The sequence below is a fragment of the Alligator sinensis genome, unplaced genomic scaffold (assembly GCF_000455745.1).
Source record: "Alligator sinensis unplaced genomic scaffold, ASM45574v1 scaffold1373_1, whole genome shotgun sequence".
Taxonomy (NCBI): Eukaryota; Metazoa; Chordata; order Crocodylia; family Alligatoridae; genus Alligator; species Alligator sinensis.
Genome location: NW_005842808.1, coordinates 569,215 through 582,807, shown reverse-complemented (window position 1 = coordinate 582,807; position 13,593 = coordinate 569,215).

The following is a 13,593-nucleotide window of genomic DNA, read 5'->3' as shown; positions in this document are numbered from 1 at the left end:
CTCTGGAGAAATAGGGATTAGTGTTTGATCAAGGGGACAAAAGAAAAGAAAATTTCCAAGCAGTAGAATCCATTGCGAAAGGCATCTGTAAAGCTTAACAGCTTCTCATTAAAGCTGGCTTAAGAAAAAAAAGGGTAAGGAGTAAGGTTGGAAGGAGTCTAGAAAAGTTGCAAACCCTCTTTTTCATTTCCAGTATTCTGTTTTTAAAGGTTAAATTCTTGAAATTTCAAACATTTAAACCATCTTTAGTTTGTCAAAAAGCAAAAGAATGTTTTATAAAGAATCTTTCATAAATATATTTATATAATCAAATTATTCAACACACACACATATGTATATATAAATATTGAATTATATATCTCTCTATATATATCTATAAAACTTTTTAGACATTTCATTCGTGGGGTTTTATCAGAAGGTCCAAATCCAAAGCATTTGACAAGCTTAGCTTTTGATCTGGTAAAACTTGCCAGATAAAACTGGTAAAAGTCTAAGAGGTTCCAGATTCTGCAGTCAATAAAACAAGTGATGTCCCAGCAAGTCATGCTATTGAAATCAACAGGACAGCACCTGCAATTCAGGGCAGTACAGCTGGCTCATCATGAGAAAAGGCTGATGAATCATGCCCTAGTTTAGTCAAACTGCTTACTAAGTAGCCTAGTTGTGACCCTCACGCCCTGCAAAACCTTACTCTGTATTTTCTGCTGAACTCAGATATATGTACATAGAATTAGATCAAAAAGATTACACCATATACTGCTTTATAAGCAAGCATATTATTTTAACACACAGCTTAATGAAAACTAGGGTTGGGTATTTGACAGGTCAAATAAAGTTAGGTCAACTGACTGGTCAAATGTCAGTCAAAAATTGTAAAAAATTGCCAATGGGTCCAAATAATACACAGAAAAAGCACACATTTTCCATTTAGGAAATGTGTTTAAAAAACAACAAAAATAAGATTTTTATCAAGAAAACTACAAAAAATGGTTTGGGGTTTTCTTTTGTAAAATTGCTATAATCTTTGACTGGTTACAGTCAATTGACAATTTGACAGGTCAATTGACCAGCTTGCCTAATGAAAACAATTAATTGACATAACTGACCTAATTCATTGACCAAGGCTGTGTGTAGATGAAACTAAGGGTGTGTGTGCATGACACTTTAAAGCTGGGTAAATGCTTTTGCACAGCTTTAATAGTGTTGGTATCGTCATGCCTCGGCAGCGTATTGCACATTAATTCCAGCCGCTGTAGGAAATTCGGTGGCATAATGTGCCTTAAACGACTTGGGCCGCAGCAAACTAGAACTCCTCCGAGGAGTTTTAGTTTGCTGCCCCTATAGCCACAGAGCAAAGCACCGGGCTCTGTGCAGCTCCACAGCTCTGCAGGAAGCCTGCGCCGGCAGCCTGGCAGCAGCCTGGGAAAGTAGGCTCCACCAAAGAAAAGCAGTGAGCCTGATCTCCCCACCTTCACCCGTTGGAGCCTGCCTACCTGCATGAGCTTCACAGGGGCCCGATGCTTCCCTCTGCGGCTGCGGTGCCCCTTGGGAGCTGGATGCCTGTAGGCGGGTGCCGCTGGGGAGGGGCCATCGCTACAGCTGAGGGAAGCACCAGCCCCCCCTGCAGCCCAGGAACCACTCCACCCACTGGCAGCTCACCCTCCCCTCCCTACCGGAGAGGCAGGTAAGTTAGCAGGGTGTGTGCATGACATGGGGGTTTAACAGCCCTAAATTGAAGTGTTGTTTTTTAAACCCACTGCTTCAATTTAGGGCCCCCGTTTAGTCTACACATGCCACAACTGACTTAATGAAAGCAATTAATTTGTCCATTATATTTCAATTTTATGGCATACTGTATACATGGGAGGTGTTAATATAGACAGGATAATTTGTATTTATTTTTAAGTGATTCATAGCATTGATTCTGATAAAAACATTAAAGGTAGGTCTTGGGTGCTCCTGAACGTGCTTCGAAGAAGCATGGCTGCTCTCAAGGACTAATTGTATTTGTAGCACAGTCCAAGTTAGCACAGCATTTGTTTCAAATCACATTGAAAGCCAGTAAGCATATCCTTGGATTTAAGCAGTGGCTTAAGAACAGTGCTCAGTCAGATCTGCACAGGAGGACTCTTGTGTCTGCATGGATGATCTCTGAAGTTATGAGCATCTATCTGGATCAGTAAGGAAGCACTGTCTGGGACAAAGCATGATCTAGTGGATAGGGAACTGGACAATAAACCAGGAGATCTGCGCTCCGCCACTGTCATGTGTCTCTTTCTCCCTCAGTCTTTGCTCTGTTTTTTCCATTTTTTAGTCTTCTTTATTTTGACCTCAAGCTCTTCAAGGCTGGATCATCTTACTTTAGCCAGTGCCACTGTCCCTTTGATCTCAAGTGGTGACACAAGTCACTAATGTAATACCACTACAACTAATAAATCTATTGTCTGTACCTGAGCCAACCCTCAAAATACAACTGGAATTCTAAATGACCAATCTTCACAACATTTAAAATGCACAGTCACATAAAAGACCATGTTAGTATTAACCAAGTCAAGGCCAGAAAAAAAAAAGCTTATTTTATTTTTAACGGCTTAATTCTAGTAAGCACTTAACATCTTTGCATTCTAGTGCTGGGTGTCTATATTTGCATTTTTATTAAACCTTATCAATTCTAATGCCTCCATTTGTCATGGTGCAATTATACAAGACTAGAGATTAGGTAGGGACCTATACATCCAGTCTTGTGGGCGCTTTATCATGCCTCTATATTAACGGTATTTACCAAGTTATTGCCAAATGCCCTTCCCCTCCATGACGCATAATATGGCTGCTTTGCTCCAAACAGCTATCGCTCTTATTTCTCTAGTCACGTTCCTTGTTGATAAATTACTTCTCCATACCACCAAGGTGTCATCAGAAAGTCAATGGTATTATTTACCCTGGACAACCTGCCCTAAATGATGAGTGGAATAAACTCAGATTAGAGAAGATGAGAAGAGTTCAGATAAAGATTTGTGGGAATGTTCAGCATTACGTTTTAGTATGGTATATTTTAAAAGAAGATGTCAACTACATGATTCACAACCAGATTCGTCTCTGAACTTCCTCCACAAAGGTGAAGGATGCTCTATACAACTGAAAAAGCACTATATATAAAGTGAGTCACAATCTGCCAAGTTCACTAGGGCAAGTAACCATATTCCTGGCAAAAAAATAACATTGCTGCCACAAATAGTCTTTCCCTCTGAACACGCAGCACAATGCCTTTAATACCATACTTGGGTAGGTGTCCAGAAGCAATTGCAACTCTTCTCTGTTGACTGGGATCTTGAATCCCATTTTCAAAGTTAGCACTCATACTATTAAATGTATTCAGCATTCAAAGAATGCCAAGTTGACAACCTCCCATGTAGCTAGAGCATGGGAAGCATTACATGCAAACTTCTTTTGTTCATGGGTTTCAATCCAGACCCTGAGACACCCACCTCTAAAATTGAAAGGGCATTTCAGTCTACACAGCCCATAGGTTCTTCAGTCTCTTGGCAAAGTGGGTGCGTCTACACAAGACACTTACTGCTCATTGGACTAATTCTACTGCACATTAGCAAAGCTGGAAAAACCATGCTAATGCACTAATGAGCAGCAGATTTAGTCCAATGTGCATTAAGCAACACACAGAGCATTCATCTGCACTAATGCGCAATAGCGCCAATTACAGCACATTAAGTTAGTAACCTTTATTACAAATACTACACTTAATGTGCTGTAAGTATGGCACATTAATGAAATTGTAGGCATGCCCACTGACAGTTATGGGATTGATTAGTTCCATTGCTAGTTAAGTAAACGGAAAAACAAATTCACTACTGAAGTACCAAGAGAACACAGGCTTCTATTTTCAATCCTGACTTAATTAGTTTTTTTTTCCGTTTAAACAGTGTATTCTTTATTAATGGGAATATTACCAAAGGACTAACAAACTGAAATAACTAAATTAAATTATATTATTTAGGGGATGGTGAGACCACAGCTTGGCATGTACATGAGTACAGAGTTCCATGGGAAGGCAGCACAGTTTATTCCAATATGGACTGTCATCAACATGAGGATTATTCTACTCAAAATTACCCAACAACTTATTAAAGGATGGGAGGCCCAACAGGAGCCGGCTTGCAGAAGCAGCAATAAGCCTCCCCAGAGCAAGAGACTAAAGGTGGAAGATTATTAAGTACACATGGGGAACAGTCCTGGAAAGAGGGAAATAATCACATTTTTCAGCTTGAAGGCAGAATTGCAACAAGACACAAGGAAACGAAGGGGTTAGCAGTGAATACACTTGAGCTCTGGCAGCTGGGTTGTAAGGGATCCAAAAGCACAATTCAACTGGTAGATCAACTGAACGGAGGGTGTGGTGTTCCTCTGATGTCCCCCACCAACCCCAATGCTCACCCCACGACTGGTGTCCATATTATACAGAAATAAAAAATATGTGGTTCCTGCCCCAAAAACCTTACAGATAAAAGGTGGGACAAAAATAAAACATCATCTGCATAAATTTAACAATCCAAAATGTAAGTTATTTCCCAAAAACAGCATCTCTGGCAAAGCCGAGAAGTGACTAATGCATCTCTGGAGTTCTGAACTACCACCTTCTGAACTAAAGATGTTGTTTCCTCTCATGAGAGCCCAAGTGATGCCAAAAGAAGTCCAAGTGGATGCCATGTTCCTAGGTAAGAGTTTTCTGTCCTGTCACTGTCTACTGTCCTCAGGGGCTCAGAGGTCGCTGTGCTCTAATGAGTACAGATCTTGCTGCACTGCTATCACATATGAGACAAATCCTTAATCTGTCCCTAGCTTGCTGAGCTGGGCATAGGCAGAGCTCCCCTTTCTCCTTGACTGTTACAGTGAGAGCTCTTTCTTCTAGTTTTAGTCCCTGCCTAGATTTAAATACCACTGAAATTTGGGGTGCAAACTGAAGTAGCCATAAACACACAAACCTTGAGAAGGAAAAAAAGAGCCAGAAATTTCTGTAGGCCACAACCAGATTAATGTCCTTGTTAGCCAAAGAAAAAGAAAGGATACCTGTGGTGTGAATTCAATTGCAACTTTGTACCATTTAAATACAAAAACACAGGTAAGAAAACTCCATAATGGTGAAAATTGCATGCATAGGGTCCTACTGCCCTCATTTGAACCCTATCTACCAGCAGCATCACCATCATGCACGTGCCAGCAACCAGAAATGAATTAGCATGCAAAACATCCAAGGCTTATTTATTGATAGATATCTGGAGAACGAGAGAAAATATTCACCTGAAAGAGAGACGATTTTACCTGGGACAAGGTCCTAGATTTTACATGAGTTGGTTGAGGTCTTAGGAGATAGGCCAAGGCAGAAAGTGAAGTGAGATGCACACAGATCCTTTTGCCTGTCAAAGGAGGATTCCCTGTGTGCCTTGGAAAATCTCGCCTCAGAAGCACATTGTAAACCAGCGGGGTGGTTCATCTGGTCTAAGGTCCTTTTTTTGCAGCCAGCATTATTGATCCAGAAAGATTCAAAAACCAAGATGCAGGCCACCCCCAGCACCCAAGCTTATGGCTCCAAGGACATGGCAGCGTTCAGCAAGCTGGGAGCTGAAACAACATAGCTGCCCCTTGGCTAACTCTAAAGCTACTTTACCTGTGCTCTTTTAACTTCCTCTAGATTTCCAGGCTATAAGACAAGGAAGATGGGCTTTCCTTTCCTTTGCACACTAGGCCTTTGTATCTCATCACATAAATATGCAAAAAATTAACTGAGTCTTACCAAGTCAATGGAAGCCTTTTGCTGACCTCAGTGAGACTACTCAGGCCATTCTGGATATGCCTATGCTGCTTCCTTGGCATTCTCCAGGCTGCATCTGAAAAGCATGGCCCCCTGCCCACCTCCTCCAAAACACATTTGCCAAACCTGGAAATGATGCGGTGAAGACACTCCATGAACAAGTACCTCACCCCACAGTCATTCTTAAGTAGGCTGGACACAGATCTTAAGAGTGGTAACAAGGGGATACTGCCAGAATATCTTGCAAGCATGCCTCAGCTGCTCTCTTCTCAGGTTGTTTTACAGAACACAGTTCTGTACCACCCCTAGGTGAGGACAGGATATTTGAAAAGTCAGGTATCAACAGTCTGATTTAGTGGTTACTTCACTATGGAGGTACACCCCTGACATGAACTATTACCTAAGCTTAATTAAATGTGTAGAGGGATAAAGAAAAATCCAAACAAAAAGCTAAGATCATGCACCCCTAGTCTTTTTGAAAAGTGTCATTTTATCTTTCCAGCAAATCTTATCATTATAAGGCATTGGGCAGTAGATTTGAACGTCACCATGGAACGGTGAAAAACCTTCCTCTTCCCTCCCTTATTTCACAGCAGAAAACCCTTATTAGTTCCATGCAGTGGATTTCCTGGTTGGACTGGAGATGCAAATCAGCATGAACCAAACACTCGCAGCTAGAAAAACAGCTTCTAACTGTTTGCAAACTGGATATTAACAATAACATGGCGACGAATCCCTTCCTCCTCCTCCTCGTCCCTGTTAAAAATTTACTATTTTTTACTGTTATATCATTGTAGTATATTAATCACAGACTATTTCACGCACCCTAGAACTCCAGCTGGGAAGGGTTCCTCCCTCCCTTCACTACTCCCAACACAATCACTCAGTTCTGCAAAATTATTTTCAAAATAAGCAACAGCTATTGTAAGGCCTTAAGAATGTGCAACAAATCAATGAGGCAAGATGATGGTATTTTGAAGCAAATGTTGGTGAAATCATTGGGGGAACCTTGCTTGGTATAACATGCTATTAACAGAAAAGCTAGTTTCCAGCAATACAGAGGAAAAAGACTTAATAGTCTAAGCATTATGTTTGCAGTATCATAAAATCGGTTTGAATAATGGGAAAACTTATGTGGTTATAAAAAGATCTGATGAATAATGTGGGATAAAAAGCCTGTTGAATAAATTATTTTCTGCAGCACATAATTCTACCTTTCTGTAGTGCTGGACAGGTTAGTCAGAGACAGGCAGACAAACAAGAATAGTTAAGAGCAAGATTTTCAAATGCACAAAGATAAGTTGGAGGTCTAGGTCTCATTTTTTTCTTTACAAATCTCTGCCTGAAGAGAGAAAATTTCCTAAAACATCTAATGTGATTTAGGAGCCTAAGATCCATTTTTGAAAATTACCTAAGCACACAGGAATATAAAACCTTGCCAATATTCAAGAAAATTAAATCTGAATTGATTTTTAGAATGGATTAGTTAAACCACATTAAATCCCTGTGTAGACACACTTATTCAGCATTCAAGGAACTTTCATTCAGTTCTTTGTAATTTACTTTTAAATGAATTGAACAAAATTACGATCAATTCTAAAAAAGGATTAATGAGGGGTTTAATGTACTTTAACTATGCCACTTTAAAATCCCAGCTTTTGTTAATTCAAATTAACTTTCCTAAATCTCTCTGTATAAAAAAACCGCTCCATCTCACTGAAATTAGAAATTGGTTTCAAAATTAATCATTTGCCTTAAGAAAATTTTACCTTAAGATTCCCGATGTCTTTGTAACAACATTAAAAATGTTGTGGCATTTTGGAAGTGGCCATAGTTAGGTGAGAATGTGTGTGATACATTTAGATGTGTCCAATGTTTCCCTTTTAGGAACAAGAATTGTAAAGGAGATGCAATATTAGAGATCCAGAAGAAACCCAATAGCTTTCACATAACTCATTAGCAAGAATGAGCACCCATCCATTTGCGCACACAGTGCAACTGCTCACATTTCTCCAGACATCTGAATCACTTACCTCCAAAGCGATACACAATAGACTCCTGTTCATAACTGATCATGACTACATTCAACACATTATGAACCACTTTTGTTCCCCCTTCCCCTATATCTATTACAATTATAATGATACTTTGCACTTAAAGCACCCTTCCTCCAAGTATCACACAGGACTTTATGAGCATGTACTAAACTGCACAACACTCGCTGTGAGGCCAACCATATGAGTCCTATTATAATTCCTGTTCTTTAGAGAGGTATACTGAGACATGAGTTATGTTTTATGCCAGGGTAGGGTAAAGGGGCCTCAGTATAAATGACAATCAGGCTCATATACATCTTACTCAAGTCCTGAAAGTGAATACCAATGACATCACCTTAAAATATTCTCTAAAGACAGCAAAGCCATTCTTCTTGCCTTTGTGTCTACTTTTTCCTTCCAAATAAAATATATTTTAGATATTTAAGTGTATTAAAAGGCAATAAATCCCCACCTGAGAAATGGTAGAAGCAATGCATAGCAAACACTAAACTTTAATAATTTAGAAAAATGACCTGCTGCTATAGTGTGCTCTGAAGTTCAGATATTTATTGGATTCCTTCCCTTCATGCTTTGAGTCTTTCATGAATATCATTACGATAGCAAAGATGCCCCGTGCTTATGTAATGGCTCAATGCCTTGCTCAGTGAACCTTTAACAACTATTCACACTCCTTTCTGATAGCTATGACATCTCAAAAGGAGAACATGATATGGTCCATAAATTGTATAAGGCCTATACAGCAAAGGATGTGACAGGGGGTAGTAATGACACTACAAATACTTTCCTAAAATTCTCTCTCAACGTAGCAAGAGAAACAAGAAAAGTGAAACCATTCCCTGGCATTCCCCCCAACTCCACTTACAATGAAAGTTACTCCAGACATAAATTTGGTCCCATCTAGGAAACAATAAGAAGCTGTATGTATGAGGGCTAACTGCAGACAGCAAAATATTGCAGTTCATTTCTACTAAGGTGAGTTGCAACAGATCATAAAAAAAAACAACAAAGCATTTATGGTGCTACAAAAGATAACTGACTTATTATCCTAAGAGAGCGAATGTTAACAGAGATATGGCTTACCATCCTGATAATGTCCTTGCCTGGAAGTCAGTGAAGAGCTGGAGAAAAGCAACAAAATAAAATCAGACTTCAAGAGGGGGAGACAAGAGAGGGCCTTTTTCTTAAGGCACTTAACGGGGACTGCGGAAAACAGAGTTTGGTTCCTCAATCTGCCACAGATCACCTGTGTGATCTTGGGCAAAATATTTCATCTCTCTCTTCCCCATTTATAAAAAGGAATGAACAAAACTTGTCTTTGCCCATTCTTTTCCTCAGTTGTAGATTCTTTTAGGGCAGGGAGAATTTATTGAGGGTGTTAGAACAGGGCCTCTGCAATGTGGGGCCCATTTCTTTGTTGCAATGCTCAGATATTAGTAGAATACAAATCATACGTTATGAAGATTTCCAGGGTAGATGACTGCACCACCACTGGTAGGAGTTTATTCCACAGTCTGGACACCCTGACAGTGAAGGAGCTTTTTCCTGGAATTGAGCCTGAAGCGGCCTTCCAGGAGTTTGTATCCATTGGTCCTGGTCTTCCCCAGGGGTGCCTGGTGAACATTTATTCACTGAGTTCTTGATGTACAACCCTGATGTAGCAGTAAGCCACTACCAAGTCCCCTCTCAGCCTTCTCTTCTGTAGGCTAAAGAGGCCCAAGTCCCTCAGCCTCTCCTAGTATGGCTTGTCTTGCAAGTCCCTGATCATATGGGAGGCTCTTCTCTGGACCCTCTCAAGTTTTTCCATGTCCTTATTGAAGTATGACACTCAGAACTGGACATAGTACTCCAACTGTGGTCTCACCAGTGCGGAGTATGGTGGGAGTATCACTTCCTTAGTTTTGCATGAGATGCAACAATTAATGCATGCCAGCATGTTGTTTGCCCTGCTGACCACAGCATCACGCTGCCAGCTCACGTTCACGTGATGGTCGATCACTACCCCAGGTCCCTTTCGGCTGTGGTACAAGTCAAATTGTCACCACTGAGCCTGTAGGTATGTTGGGGATTGTTTCCCCCAGATGGAGCACCTTACACTTCTGACTGTTGAACTTCATCTGGTTCCAGTCCGCCCAACTCTCCAGCCTGTCCAGGTCCACCTGTATCTGCAACCTATCTTCTGGCATGACCACACTCCCCCATAACTTGGTGTCATCCGCAAACTTGGCCAGCAGGCTTTTCACTCCCACATCCAAATCATTGATAAAGATGTTGAAAAGCACCAGTCCAAGCACAGACCCCTGAGGGACACCACTCGCTGCTTCTCGCCAGGACAACACAGATGTGTTCATGAGAACTCTCTGGGTCCTACCATGCAGCCAGTTTTCCACCCACTTAATTGTTAAGCAGTTAAGCTCACAATCTTCCAATTTTTCCATAAGGATATCATGGGATACTAGATCAAAAGCCTTTAGGAATTCTAGGTATATAACGTCAACCATCTCTCCCATGTCCAGGTGACGAGAGACCTGCTCATAGAAGGAGATGAATTTGGTAAGACAAGACCTACCCGTGGTGAAGCCATGCTGGCTGTTGTTCCAAATCTTACCCTCAACGAGTACATCTCACACAGATTCTTCAGTGAGTTTTTCCAGGATTTTCCCTGGGATGGAGGTTAGGCTGACTGGCCTATAGTTGCCCAGGTCCTCTCTCTTCCCCTTCTTGAAGATGGGCACAATGTTGGCCCTCTTCCAGTCCTCAGGGATCTTGCCTGTGCGCCACGATTTCTGAAAGAGCTTTGCCAGGGGTTCCGCAATGACTTTAAGGCCATGCTTAATTTCAAGGCCATGCTTCAGTTTATCCCCATGCAGCAAAACACTCGTACCACATTAAAGTTAATGGAAGACAAAATGACTCTCCCATATTCATGGCAGGACAAGTCAGTCAGCCTTGTATCCACTTGGTGCTTTAGCTTTTAGACTGGGCCATTTACTGTGTTTGTGAAATACCTAGCACCTGGCAGAGGTTTTTAAGAGTTGCTGCCATAAGCACATTATATTTTCCTAACCATGTCTTGAGGAAATGGTCTTTGGTAGCCTCTATGCCTATGGTTTTTGCATTCATTTAAGGGGAAGAGAATGACTTGTATCAGAAGGCAATAAATCTGTTCCTAGAACTGGTGTGCTGAACTTGGTTCCATAGGCTGTATTTCTGTTTCAGAGAGCAACATATCCTGCTTTACAAGCAATTCATTGGGTGCATTATACAACATGCATGATTTAATAGGCAGTGCCCTCTACTCAATCGATTGTATGATGTATCTAATAGGACAGGTTATCTATTTTTAAGAGGAGGGTAAAACATACTTCAGCAGATTGTCTTTTTGTCAATGGGAAATGTATCAAATTTTCCATTTATTCAATCACAGAATGAACGAAAACCATTTGATTAGGGCTGTCACTACGTTGCCACACACAAAGATATCTAGCACAAATGAAGGTAGCAGCACTCTCTTTGCATATATTGTTTCTTACTGGACTTACAATCACTAAACCACTCCCAATCTTACCAGCTTCTTAAATCGTACAGTCACATAGCTTGGGCTTTGCCTTCTCCCCAGCAGCAACCACATTGGTCCCAGCTTTTCTAGTCTAAGGCAAGTCATTAAAATGGATTAGTAACTCATGTAACCCAAGATTGAGAAGCCCTGTCCCAAGATACAAAGATGCCAACTCCTGTGATTGTATTACTGGTTGTGCAATATTTTTGTTTCCCTGAAGCTCCAACTCTTGGAGCCAAGTGATTACCAGCAACTTTTACTTTTCACATTTTTACTAAATTTCTCACAGCCAGAGAAAACTTGAACCTTACAGACTCCAAAAGACTAGACAGGAAAATTTTTTAAAATACAATATTTATTTTTTTCAAATTTTAAGAAACACCTGCAATTTGGGGTGGCTGGCTCAAGATTTTTGAACGCTTAGGTTGAAATACAGTAACACAATGAAATACAGTCCTCAGACTCAGCCATAAATTAAATGGACCGCCCTTGTTCAAGACCCTTGTCCTGCAAAGCACGTGGATACTTTTTTCACTTAAATCAGCTACTCAAACTCCCCATGAAGTTGTGGGTCTTAAGCATTTCCAAAAATGCATGGCAGAGTAAAATATGCTAGGGCCTAAAAGTATTAAATGCTCTGATAAAGAATATTCAAGCAGCAATTTCAGCTAAAATACAATGCATGAAAATATTTAGAAATATAGAAAGATGATACTGTGCATATTTTTACATATTAAAGCACCCACATGGGGAGTAAAACAAACAGGATAACTATTTCACACCCATTTTGTAATGAATATTCACTGACAAGTTTTGAGCCCTCACTGTCAAATAACTTAATCAGCACTCAGGTTTCCAACTGTCTGTGGCAAATTTTATTTGGTGCTTAATGGAATTCCAAAGCAGAAATAGCTTTTAAGACACCAGTAGGTATTTTAAGTCATCTAATAAACCCACCACTACTGTCCAATTACAAATCAATTAAAAGACTAAACATCTTTAATGCATTAACAAGGAGGTCATTTAGGTATAAAATTTAGATTAATTAAAATGGCAATGCGGTTTTAACGCTTAAATTTTTTACATCTTTCCTGCTCCTTTTAGTCATTAAAAGGACCTTTTACCAACATATAATAACTGCCTCATAAAATTTAAATTGCAGGTGAAATTAAAACATGCATTTTCAAATATTGCTACAATGTGATCGACTCAAGGGTCAATGCTGGGTACAATAGCTAGTGGTGGCTTGGCAGTGAAGGAGTGAATGAATAATGAGAGGGAGTCATTCTGGGTTACTCATTTACTATTGTTTTTATTTATATTATAGTAACAATGCTCAGGGGCTTCCAACATGTATCAGGATTCTGCTCTGCTACGTGCTGTGTATCTACGTGAAATGAGAAGGTAGTCTTTGCCCCAAAGAGCTTCCAATCCAGTGCCCCAGTCCTATGCAGATGTATGCACAAGTTGATTTGGAGACTAAATTTGTAAGACTCAGTTCTCATTTGCATGGAAACCCCTAATACCATTCCAACAATGAAAAGGGCATGGAAGGCAAAGTACATTTGATTATTGTAGTAAATGATACACTGATGCTTCCCTAAAGTTCAGAGCACCAAGAAACCAACCAGAGGTCAATATGAAACTAGAGGTGAGTAGAAAAGCAAACATGAATTACTACATAATCATGAAACCAATGCAGTGCTCACAGCATTTGCCACCCACCCATATTCCCAGTTGGGAACAGTGGTACACGCATATATATGGTTCAAAGAGAACTAAGTTCCCTAGCTTCCTGTGATGCATCCCATGACTATGTATTACTGAGACTATAGCACTTCATCTTGCCTTTAGGCCAAACCCACACTGAAACCATAGTCATTCCTGGAATTGCTTCTCCCTGGATGATGGCCACCATACCTACTAGGGCTGTGCAAAGCTTCAGGTGGTGATTCAGTTCAGAGGAGATTTGGCCCAATTCAGTGGCCGAATCTCCAAATAAAATCAGGGGACCAATTTAAAGGTCTAAATCGATTCAAAGCTCCCTGAATCTTCAGAAAAGAGAGCTGCAGCCGACTCTAAGCTGGTAAGTACTAGGGGCAGAGGAGGGGGGGTGGGGGAGGGGACCATGGACAAACCCCTGTCAGCCCCCTGCC